Below are 13747 nucleotides of genomic sequence, written 5' to 3' on the forward strand. Positions count from 1 at the left end.
GAGAAGAAAAAATGAGCTGCACTCAAAGACAAATATGTGTGAGGCAGTGACGCACGTTGAGCGTCCTACAACCAGACGTAGCTGCAGGACACTCTACTCTGCGTGAGCTGCACTCACACACAGTCAGAGACCTCTCAGACAGCCGTGAACAGTGCAGCTAAGTGGGCACTGGCACTGACAGGCTGCAGAAAGGCTCCGCTGTGTACTCCTATATAGTGTTTGCAACCACCGTAGATGGAGACGGATGGATGCACACTAATAGAAGAAAAAATGAGCTGCAATAAAAGAAAAATGTGTGAGGCAGTGACACGCTGAGCGTCCTACAACCAGACGTAGCTGCAGGACACACTACTCAGCGTGAGATACACTCACACACAGTCAGAGACCTCTCAGACAGCCGTGAACAGTGCAGCAAAGTGGACACTAGCACTGAAAGGCTGCAGAAAGGCTCCGCTGTCTACTACTAGTGTTTGCAACCAACGTATATGGATACGGATGGAAGCACACTAGATTGAAATTATGTAAAAAATGCAGCTCAAAAATTAAAAGATGTATGAGGCAGCAGTGAGGCACGCTGGGCAGCCTACAACCTGACGTGGCTGCAGGACCCACTCCACAGCGTGAGCTGCACTCACACAGCCCTTGCAGACAGCTGTGAACACTGCTGCTAGGGCAAAGAAGGCTACAGTGGTGGTTTATGTAGCCTGGGTAAAGCACTAGATGTTTGGTGGAATCGCTATTTCTAACTGTCCCTCACAGTCTTCTACAGCAGCCTGTCCCTAACTGAATTCACAGCAGAGTGAACCAGAAATGGCGGCTGCGGTGGCTTTTATAGTGCATCATGACATCATTTCGGCAGCCAATCAAAGCCATGCCAATAGTTAACATGCCTACATGCCTAACAGGATGTGCCCACACTTCGGAGGATTCCCATTGGCTTAATCAAAGCAAGCAGGCTCATAGCATGATGGGAACTTCCGATTCCGATTCCGGAATCCGATATGACAAAAGTATCGGAAGTCAGTATCGGAATTCCGATACCGCTGATATCGGCCGATACCCGATATTTGCGGTATCGGAATGCTCAACACTAGTCACCACCCACATTAGCTGACCCAGCAGCAATGCAATTACACCAGCAGGCCAGAGGGTAAAAACTGCATTAACCCCCGATGGGCTGAAAGGAAAAAAATTTTAAATTACTGAAACCAGATCTGCCACAAATTCAAAAATGGATCATGACAGTACCCCCTTTCAATGAGGGGCCTCTGGACCCTCAACACCTGACCTCACCAGAAAACAACACCTACAGTGAGGACGCCTTTATCCACCAGAGTTCACCTCGGCCGTCACCTGACCCTCATGTTTATGGCAAACATGGCCTGATGGAAGTGACAACAATGTAGGCTCCAGAGGCACCACAAATCTTCAGAGCGCTGACCTGGGGAATGAGTTGTGAACCTGCATTACTGGTGGTAACTCCAGCTGGGAAGTCCCCGTGCCGAGAATGGCAGACACCCGATACGGCCCAATCACCCAGGAACTCCAGGCCTCATTAGCATACATCCACTGGATATTTTTGGTGGACACCCACACATACTCATCTACACACAGGTCCAGACCTGAATGTTTATTGCCACTTGTATGCCTGCCATAAGATGGTGAACTCTTCGAGGAACTGACAATAGAGGCGTCCCCCTATGTCACAACACTCACATCCCCACAATGCTCAGAGGGAACCACCACCCTCCCCTGACCCCTTCTCCTAAAAGGACTCTGACACATAGGGTTAGCTTGTGGTGAGGGTTGCGACTTGCCCCTACTCCCCGGCAGCACCTCTGCTGCCCCCCAGAGAAGAAGTGAACAGTTGTAGAAAGATGGCTGAGACAGAAGCCCCAAGGCAGTAGCCCTCACTCGACTGAACCCAGCTAACTACTATCCTGGACCATCAATCTGTGACCGGGGTGTGACTTTTCAAATAATGGAGGCATAAAGCGATGGGTGTTGGCATTACCCCCAAGATGTAGCACGGCAGAGACTCCTCATGATGAGTCCCTATATGCAGGTGTATATCATCTATGACTTGAGTCACGCTCCCATGGCTGAGTGTGACAGAGTCAATGGCCTGGATGCTCAGGGATCTTGCTAGCATCCTGCAACTCAAGCCATAGGTCTGGACAAAGTGAGCATCAACTAGATTGACATCTGCTCCACTGTCCACATGCAACGGTACACCCTCAGTTACATCGCCAACTACCATTTCTGCAGACAAGGTACACTGAGGGGAAAAAATGGAGGAAATATACACTCCCTGGTCGCTTCCATCCACATGACCAGGGGGACACGGCTTCTTAGATGGTAGTGGTAATTTGGCATGAGCTGGGCAGACACTGATGAAACTACCAGTCTGCCCACAGTAAAAACATGCCCCCACACCATGACAAACCTCAGGCAACCCCATTTGGGAACCAACTCCTCCCACCTGCATGGGTTTGTCCGCTTGCTCATGTGTGTCCTCCTCCCTAGCCAGGACTACAGGGGACAAATTTGGTGTATGCCTCTCCCTCAAGCGCATATCCACCAAGATGACAAGGGACATGGTGGCCTTCAACGACCTGGGGTGGCGTACTGCACAAGAGTATCCTGCAACCTTGGAGACAGACCCTGAAAAAAATGGCTCCTTAGGGCAGGATCATTCCATTGAGTGTTAGTGGAAAACCTCCTGAACTCAGAGCAGTACTCCTCAGTCGGCCACCCCCCCGCTTCATCTTACGGAGTCAGAATTCCGCCAGGGAGATGCCATCAGAATCTCCATATACCAGCGCCAGAGCCGCAAAAAACTCGTCCACTGACCGTAGAGATGGTGAATCGGTCAGCAGGGAGAAGGTCCAGGATTGGCAATTACCCTTAAGAAGGGAGATTATGATTCCCACCTGTTCCTCATTCCCTGATGAACGAGGTTGGAGCCTGAAATATAATTTGCAGGCCTCCTGAAACACCAAAAATTTATCTCTCCCTCCAGAGAACCTGTCAGGGAGAGATATCTTGGGGTTTGGTTGTGCCGAGGCCCAGAACCCCAACAACTGCTGCAGCTGCTGCACCACCTCACCATGCAGCACCTTAAGCTCATCGGTGAGGGTCTGGAGCAGTTGGGCAAAGGCCTGCATTTGGGCCATGGCTCACCAGAAAAAAAAACTGTCTGTCGGTGTTAATCGACCCCACGATTGGTTGGTCACCTAACGGCACAACAAATCAGGGAACACCAGAGAAACAATAACAATGGTGGGCCCTGTCGGTAGGGAATGGGGAAATAGACACCTCCTGCACTCACCTGAGGATGTGCCCTGATCTCCATATCATCCCTATATGGGTTCTTTCACCCCGTCACCAAGCAGGATCCCTAATCCCTCACTTGTCCTGCTCTTATCCCTAAGTATAGAATTGGCAGGTGAGAGCACTGGTCCCACCACTGCACTAATACATCAAAAAAGAATGGAAAGTGAGTCACCAAAAGGGACAGGGCAAAATAATGCAACACTTAGCTCCCTCTGCTGAAAAGCACCGCACAGCAGAGTAAGGCACCAGGAAAGCGATCTCAGCAAAACACCACTGCACCCAGAGAGCTCCTTCCTCCAGCTTTGTTGCCGTATCATGCGCTAACATTGACAGTCAGCTGATGCATCAGGTGACCGCTTGAAAGATGGTGGGAGTGGTCATCACCCACATCAGCTGACCCAGCAGCAATGCAATTACACCAGCAGGCCAGTGTGTAAAAACTGCGTTAATCCCTGATGGCCTGAAAGGAAAAAGTTTTAAGTTAATGAAACCAGATCTGCCATAAATCCAAAAATGGATCGTGACAAGGAGTGGGTGAAAAATGCAGAAGTGGTCCATGTGTTTCTATTATACTTTTCCTTTGACTATTCCACTCGTGGTTTTAGCTTACAAATAATGAGATAAAAAGCTCAATGTGTGCATGCATGTAGCTTTAGACTTCTATAACAAGTGTGAAAAGAAATGTAAAACCTTTTTATTACAGGCACACTTTGCAGGGTAGACTGTTGCATTTCAATTTTTGTATGTTCAAATTTTCCTTTTTTCTTAAAAAAAGCAAGCAAAAAGAAAATAAAAACAAAATAAAAACAAAAATTTAAATGGATATCACTTATGGATTTTCTGATTCATAAGTCTGGAAGTATGCCTTCTCAGGCAGACAAGCCATTTTTTCTGCATTTTTCATCTGTAGGAAAATTAGGACTGGGGGTACTTAAACTGCCTTCCTTGTTTTGAGTCCATCAAGAATGAAAAAATATGGTGTTACCAAGGTGTTGCTTTACAGTATATCATGGATCAATCAATTCACACTCACGCAAACTGCAGCTATTACTTGAATCAGTATATTATTATTCACAGGCATTTTAAAGTTCTTCAGCACTTCTGTAGTACACCACATTCTAATTTAAGCCTTTCTAACCCTATCTGCAATGATGAGCGGTGCGCCCTGAATTCCCATCCATAGACTTTAAAACTCTTAAATGATCACTTCTTTCACATGACCATGTCTTTTATAGTGCCTAATTAGCTACTGTAGACCATGTGAAGTGACAGAAGCAAGGCATTATGAGGAAGCCTCCGCAACCCCACCTGATGTCATACAGGCCCACATACTGGCTGATGCAATTTTTGGCAATGTGTGCAAATGAAATCGCAAATTGTTTGATTTCAGGAAATTCAACTCTAAGTCGCTTTGCAATGGATTGATTCAATCATCTCTAGTATTAAACAATTTTTTTCTAGATATGAAAAATTTGAAGAGAAACGTGTATCCTTTTTGAAGAAGGTTGATTTTAACCCTAAAAAATTTTTATTTTATGCCATGTTACAGTCTGAAAGGGTGGCAACTTGAAATAGTGGAGTCCTGCTTGTGGTACATTGGATTATTGCTGATATTTTACCTTGATAACTTGGCAAACTTCAACAGATCATTTGCTATAACTGTACGACTTTCAATTATGAATAAACTCAATGATATTGGGACATGGGTTCTAGGAAAGGTAGAATCTCTCTCAATATTAAACAACATCAGATTGTTAGAAGGTCAAAGAAAGATAATGCTAAAGTGTATACTTGCTCTCTGATGAAGTAAAATCTGTGATGGTAGCAACTGGTGAAAATCTGAAGCTCACACCCAAAGGGATGGAAGTAAAGGAAGCAAGGAAAGGAAGGAAATTGGTGTATTAGGCCATGTTGACACGTTCAGTATTTGGTCAGTATTTTACATCAGTATTTGTACGCAAAAACCAGAAGTGGGACAGCCAGAAGAAAAGTATAATAGAAACACATGCGCCACTTCTGCATTTTTTACCCACTCCTGTTTTTTGCTTACAATTACTGATAATGACCATCTAAGATCCTGCTGTTAGTAAAGCAAAGACCAAACAGAGCATTTCAATTGTACAAAATCTCTTTTATTGATTCATATAAAAGTTAAAAAGACTTTCATGTTTACAGAAAAAGTGCAAGAAAAGAAGAACACACTGCTCCCATTAATAAAAAATCTTTGCAGCATGGTATTGGACCCCCATAATACACCACCATGAACGGTATGACAACAAGCTGACTATATCAGCAAATGAGTGCTGGCAAATTTTTGTAAAAAAATGTTTCTGCTGTCATCATTGTAACATGCTCCAAAAATGCCAAACACAATGGTTACTAGGTAGGCACACAACAATCAAAGGTTTCTAAAGCCCCCGTTACACACTGCGATATCGCTAGCAATATCGCTGTAAAGTCACCGATTTTGTGACGTTGCAGCGATATTGCTAGCGATATCGCTGCATGTGATACTTACCTCCGACCCGCTCCCCCGCTGATTATCGCTGATCGCGAGAAGCTCCAGGATCATTTCTCGTCGGTCACTTCCTGCGGCGCTTCCTGCTGTGACGACGAGCGACGCATGGAGCCGGGCGGGAGGACGCAGGATCGCCGCGTCTGACAGGTAAGTAGCGATCCCCGACCCCTGCAATGTCGCTGGTGAGATCTGCCTGTGTGGCAGCTCACTAGCGACCACCTAGCGATGCACCAGCGATCCTGACCGCGTCATATCGCTGGTCGGGATCGCTGGTGCATCGCTAGGTGTAACAGTACCCTAACAGCTCAAAATAGTGATCCTTCTTATCCTAGAAACGGGTTAAATAAGCCACATCGTAATGAAGGTTGCTGCCCACACTGGTCTAGATAATAAATGTCTTTATAACCTAATTCATGCTGGAGTTAGAGAGGCCATTACCTGGATCCTAGCAGCATTCAATTATGTCCCCTGGGAGCCGCGTCCTTCTGCAGAAGCAGTGTGAAAGACTGGTGGCAAGCATGACAAGACGCATGAAAGCTGTTTTTAAAAATCTTGGCTATTCCACAAAATATTGATTTCTGAACTCTTCATGAGTTAAAACATTAGTATTGTTGCTTCTAAATGATTATGAACTTAATTTCTTTGCATTATTTGAGGTCTGAAAGCACTGTTTTTTTTTTTAATTTTGACCATTTCTCCTTTTCAGAAAAAAATCCCAAAATTTATTGCTTGGAAATTCGGAGACATGTTGTAAGAAGTTTGTAGACTAAAAGAACAATTTACATTTTACTCAAAAATATACCTATAAAGAGAAAAATCAGATAAACAACATTTGAAAGTGGTCTCTTAATTTTTGCCAGAGCTGTATGTATTTTCAGGACAATAGGAGCACTTTTGATTCGACCCAAATTTTATATTGTTAGAATTGAACTAGAAACTATGTACAGAAATCTTCTACTTCTATTTATAACAGTTTTATGTGAACTCTTCTTAGCTGATTTATGACCACACCAAAATTTAGCCCGATGTATGTGGCCTGTGGCCGCATGTAGCACAGAAGACAGATAAAAGAGTTACTAAATCCAAACAATTTTACTGATGGAATCGTGAGTTCTCATTCTGAAGTCAGCAATGTAAAAAGACACAAATTACTTGTAAAATAAACATATTTAGGTAGAAAAAATAGTCCCCAAAGGTGTCTATATTCTTTAAATAAATATGACATTTGGAAAGGATCATACTTCTCTGTTGCATGTTTCTGTCCGAACTGAAACAAAAAATTTCGATTAAAAACATGAGCGATCAGTCACATCATTTTTTTATTTTATTATATAAATTAAGTAGGTCTGTCAGGATGGAAACAGTTAAAAATACACAGAATTTATGTGTAACCTTTAAAATGGCTCATTTTTGCCAACATGTCAACTTGTAAAATTAAAGATCTATAATTACATTTTCACCTGAAAAAAAATAAAATAGAAATTTTCTTGTATATTTTTTAGCATTGTGGGAGAAAAATATAGACTTGACAGAACAGCAAAGTGCCCTTGGGAATTTATGTATTCTCTGACAGTAAATGCCAAGTTAAAAACAAGCTTCTGTAATTTGGCATGTAAAATTTTTTCAGTCAAAACTCATGAGGTAAAAGAGAGCTGTGGTAGAAAATAAAAATAACTAATGAAACAAGGCAGTGTTAAAACAAAGCAGCATTAACATAAAAAGGCAACATTTGCTAAAACTTACATGTGAAAATGTTTCAACTTTCTCCTAATTATTTAAAATTACAATGCAAAGAAGGGCCAGACTGATGTGAAAAAGCAGCCCTGGCACACACACCCCACCAACCAGCATATTGTAGTATCCTCCTTCCATCCAGGCACAATGAAAGGTGTAATCCTCACCCCAGATCATGAGTGCACTTCCCCAAATCTCAACTTCACTCTTTTTTATTAAACAGACTTCATTATTTGTACAGGCATGCACACGCAGGGATTGGATAGCACAGCCCTAGGTGTCACGGCTGTGTGGTTACCTTGGTAGCTCCTCCCACGGCTCTATGGTCATTCTCTGTGGCACCAGTTACAGCAGAAGAGTCATCTCTTCTTGGGCACAGCATCAGGAGGTAGCGGGAGTAAATGGGCGGGGCTAAGGTTGCGGGGGTTAACCAGACCTCAGGCCGGGGGAGAGGGGAAAGAAGTGCAGCCAACAGTAAAGTAAAATGATGAACTATGAGCATCTCTTTTATCAAGGATACCTGGGGTAGTTCAGGCTTGCTTTTTGTTACAATGTCCAGCATTGTAAGTTTTTGTTTTAGTAACAGCTGCCCCAGTTAGTGTAGTGTAAAAATGTTGCCACTTGTCACATTTTGTCCTCTTAGTCAATAAGTCAAATTTGAAATGACTTGCATACGCTTTCTTTTCATGTTTTTCTCCAGGCTTTTTTCCTGTATATATCTGAGCGCTTAGAGCATATGAACTGCTGCTGTCAAAAAGTGTCCACATCTTGATGCCATACTTTGCTGACTTACTCTGTATATATTGCTTGCACAACTATTTACCTCGGAATGACACAAAATGTTCTTCCACAGTGACATTTTCTTCAGTATTGTATAATTGTGGAAGAATCTGTATACATCTATCCTAAACTCCTCTAATTGCAGCTATTGCTTAGAGAATTATCTGATGTTAGTAGAGGACAATTTTCCTGCCTGGGCAGAAGGCTGCAAGTTCCAAATTACATTCTTGTTTTTAGACTGAATTGCTTGCATTGGACTCAATGTCTGGTTATTGGGCTTTATCAGATTTAACTTCAGAATCAGAATTCACATAATCACTTTCCCCACCACTTATGTGGTCTTCATTTTCAGACACTTTTTCCAGTTGGATATCTTCCTCAAAATTGGAGGTGTTGGCAAGTTTTTCCAATTCAGCTTCACTCAATGGACTTCTTCATCACATTTTATCCAACTTTCCAAATAATGGACTCTCACTATATTCAAAGGATAAAATCAGCATTGTGAAATAAAATAGCACTATATGAGTAAACTAGCTGAAGAGCCCGGCATTGCCTGGGAATAGTAACCAACTGTGGTTAGTTATAGCAAATTATAGTGATTATATTGCACATAAAACATTTCACATCATATATTCTACACTACAGAATTGCAACACAAATTAACCAAACGATTACCCAAGTATTGATAGTATTTTATTTTCAATTCATTCAAGAGCCTTTTGATAAGCAACATTTTTGGTTTTTCCTTTCGGTGCAAACATGAACAGATTTTTGGCAGTTGCAACTCTTGAACAGACCACGCAAAGTTGACCATGAGAAAATCATGGAGATTGCAAATCAATCCCTACTACTTTCAAGGACTGTCCCTGAGCATTGTTAATGGACATTGCAAATAGCAGTTGAACTGGAAACTGGAGGTGTTTAAAATCAAAAAACAAATTAGATGGAATGAGTGGCATTCTTGGAATGAAAAATGTCCTTTCCTTTGGCACATCCTGTTTCTGAGCTGTGTATCTAACCCTATCCTGTGTGATAATGTGTGCTGAGCTGTGTACCTAATCCTCTCCTGTGTGATACTTTCTGCTGAGCTGTGTATCTAATCCTATCGTGTGTTACTGACTGCTCATCCGTGTATCTAATCCTATCCTGTGTGATACTGACTGCTGAGCAGTGTATCTAACCCTATCCTGTGTGATACTGACGGCTGAGCCATGTATCTAATCCTATCCTGTGTGATACTGACTGCTGAGCCGTTTATCTAATCCTATTCTGTGTGATACTGTCTGCTGAGCCGTCTATCTAATACTATTCTGTGTGATACTGTGTGCTGAGCTGTGTATCTAATCCTATCCTGTGCTGTACTGTCTGCTGAGCCGTGTATCTATTCCTATCCTGTGTGACACTGACTACAGAGCTGTGTATTTAATCCTATCCTGTGTGATACTGACTGCTGAGCTGTGTATCTAATCCTAGCCAGTGTGATACTGACTGCTGAGCCATGTATCTAATCCTATCATGTGTGTTACTGTCTGCTAAGCCGTGTATCTATTCCTATCCTGTGTGATACTGACTGCTGAGCTGTGTATCTAATCCTATCCTGTGTGATACTGACTGCTGAGCTGTGTATCTAATCCTATCCTGTGTGATACTGACTGCTGAACCATGTGTCTAATCCTCTCCTGTGTGATACTGACTGCTGAGCTGTGTATCTAATCCTATCCTGTGTGATACTGACTGCTGAGCCATGTATCTAATCCTATCCTTTGTGATACTGGGCTCCCCTGCAGTCTGTGTCAGAGGGTGGTCTGTGTTGGCACGGTAATAAAATGCTTGTGAATGCCCTCATCATCTCCCGCCTCGACTACTGCAACATCCTTTTCTGTAGTCTCCATGCTAAAACCCTCGCACCTCTCCAGTCCATCCTTAACTCTGCCGCCCGACTAATTCATCTCTCTCCTTGCTACTGCTCCGCTTCTCCCCTCTGCAAATCTCTTCACTGGCTCCCATTCCCTCAGCGTATCCAGTTCAAATTACTAATTCTGACCTACAAGGCCATCTATAACCTGTCTCCCCCATATGTCTCTGAACTAATCTCCTGATACCTTCCCTCACGTAATCTCTGGTCCTCCCAAGACCTCCTTCTCTCCTCCACACTTATTCGCTCCTCACCCAACTGCCTCCAAGACTTCTCCCGAATAGCCCCTATTCTCTGGAATTCTTTGCCCCAACAAGTCTGACTATCAACCACATTTGGATCCTTCAGACGGAACCTGAAAACCCACCTCTTCAAGAAAACCTACAGCCTGCAATGCCCACCACTACCTCCTTCTCTCTCACCACTACCGGTGATACCACCTCAACCAACACTGGAACTGCTGCACCCCCGACCTACTGTCTCCTTCCCCACCATCATGTAGCATGTAAGCCCAAAAGGGCAGGGTCCTCTCTCCACTCTGTATCAGTCTGTCATTGTTAGTATGTTTACTGTAAGTGATATCTGTAATTTGTATGTAACCCCTTCTCATGTACAGCACCATGGAATCAATGGTGCTATATAAATAAATAAATAATAATAATAATAATAAAGTCTGCTGAGCCGTGTATCTAATCCTATCCTGTGTGCTACTGTCTGCTGAGCCGTGTATCTAATCCTATCCTGTGTGATACAGTCTGCTGAGCCTTGCATATAATCCTATCCTGTGTGTTACTGTCTGCTGAGCTGTGCATCTAATACTATCCTTTGTGATACTATCTGCTGAACGATGTATCTAATCCTATCCTTTGTGATACTGCATGCTGAGCCGTGTATCTAATCCTATCCTGTGTGATACTGGACTCCCCCTTGGTTCCCCTGCAGTTTGTGTCAGAGTGTGGTCTGTGTCGGCACGGTAATAAATTGAGTTATTTCCAGCTTTACAGAAGGATGATAACACCATAGAAATGATAAGAATAATAGGCCTCAGTTACCACAACTGTCTACAAGGAAAACTGTTGCTCATAGCAACCAATCACAGCTCAGCTTCTTTTAAACAGCTCTGGTGAAATGAAAGATGTTTAGTGATTGGTTGCTATGTGGAGTGGGTGTGGCTGATGCACACACAAACAAACACATACATACACTCATTTTTATATGTACAGATTTAGCGTACGGCAGTTGTGTCTAAAAACTAAATTGTTTGTTAAAAAATTATCATTGCTATATTTATAGTGCAGTCTGATATGTCTGTCTGAGGTGTGCAAATTTGCCCGGCATTGTAATACAGCCTTTTTTTGTTTAGCTGTGAAATTTTACACAGTATTTAGCATTCTAGAGTTGGGGCTCAAAACTCCTCCAAAAACGTTTGTTAAAAAATCCCATTGTTATATTGATTCTGCAGTCTTATAAGTCCATCTGAAGTGGACAAATTTTGCTGGAATTGTAATACTGCATTTTTTTCAGCAGTGACATTTTATATAGCATTTATTGTGCTGGAATTGACCCTCAAAACACACACAAAAAATTTGGTTACACATAGCATTGCTACATTGATACTACAGTCCATCTGTAGTGGGTAAATTGTGCAGGCATTGTAATACTAACTGCAAAATTTTGTCAACAGGGATATATTATACGTAATTTAAAATGGGCAAGGCGCGTGGTAAGGGACAGGAAAGTGGACTTGATTCTGATAGTGAGTGTAGAGATGGCAAGGTGAAACTGTGCCTTCTGTGGGAGCACAACAAACACACACATCATGTCGATCTAGCTTCCTTTCCCAATTTCTAGGAAGGTGCAGAACACCACTCTTGAAGCCAGACCAGTGTGAAAAGGTTGTTGCATAGATAGCAGATAATGCTTCTAGTCACTTTGCCAGCACTACCGTGTCTACCACACAGTGCAATCTCAGTAGCCATAATTCTGGACCACATAAACCTCACCCTGATCCTCCTTCCTCTCACGATTCCAAGTGCCTGGAGACAAGTGACCCCACACTTGGACACTTCAAAGAGCTGTTCACATTTCCATTTATAGATTTTTGCCTCATGCTTTACCCGTTCCAACGGGAAATGATTAGATAGCATGCAGCATTTCTCAATTTTTTGAGCAGCCAAGCTCACAAGAAGGTGATGGTGGGAAAATGCAATTACTCTTGCATGGGCTGGATGATAATGAGACGTAATTGCCAGCAAGTGGTGCTGTTACATCAGCAAGTCAGGAGGAGACCCAGGGTTTCGAACGAAGATGCCAGTTAGCAGGTACAGCTATCTGAAATCCCACCCACTCCTTCAGTCAGCAATTCTGGCATGTGCATTACATGGATTTTAAACTGCACTTAGCAGAGAAACTTTAGAAGCTGCATGGCTATGCAGAGAAACTCCATAGAAAATTCAACAATATACCACTAGGACATGATATCAATACCCAAACAGAAAAGTTCAAACTGCTGGCACCCACTGGAGGTCCAGTAGACCAAAGAGTAAATGCTTTTTGGAAAGTGTTCTTGGAATGGCCTATCATATTCTATGAGTGAACATTCAGCTTTTTACATGTTATATTGCTGCAGCAATGATGTTCCAAACTGACCCATGTGCACTTTAGCAATTCACTATAATGATCATGTTTTATAACCACTGACTTTATTATTACACCCAGTTATTGTATGCCATCTTGTCTATGCAGCAGTTAAGAATGTTGGAAGGATGAGCATGGAATTATTAGCACTGGAGCAGATTGAAAAGATGACTACTGGCTTATTTGCTTTTTTTTTTTTCTTTTCAAATAATTTTATTGGTTTTCAGTAATTAAGCAGGGTAAGGGAAGGAAGGTAGGAAGGGAGGAAAGGGAATGGGAAGTAAAGAACCTTGTACAGGTACAGAAAAAATTTAAAACTAGAGAACCCACAAATAGGCATTAAATAGCATATAGCAAATAACAACATAAAAGGAAAAGAAAATCGCCAATCCTTATTATGGGGTAACATTCTTGGAAGAAGATATAACATCCCGGTACTACAACGGCCATGTTTAGGCCTCAAAATATAATACCTCTTAATAGGTCTATTTGATATGGAATTTGTTGTTCCATGTCTTCCATTTTTTTGTATATTTATGGATGTGATTGTTGTTAATTGCAAATCTGAGTTCTAAATCAATATGTTGGCCTATCTTATCAAGTATGTCCGAAAACTTAGGAACCTCGACTTTCTTCCACCATTGTGCTAACATGGTCTTAGTCACTAAGAGGATGTGTATGATAATGTATCTTACCGAATCATCAAACTGTTCCATGTCTAATGAAAGAAGTGCTCTTTCAGGCGTAATTGTGAAGTCCTTAGCAATGAGGTTAATGTGCTGTGTGACCTGGAACCAGAGGTTTTTGATCTTTGAACAACCCCAAAA

Source organism: Dendrobates tinctorius, unplaced genomic scaffold, assembly GCF_039654945.1.
Source record: "Dendrobates tinctorius isolate UK_male_01 unplaced genomic scaffold, ASM3965494v1 ptg000111l, whole genome shotgun sequence".
Lineage (NCBI taxonomy): Eukaryota > Metazoa > Chordata > Amphibia > Anura > Dendrobatidae > Dendrobates > Dendrobates tinctorius.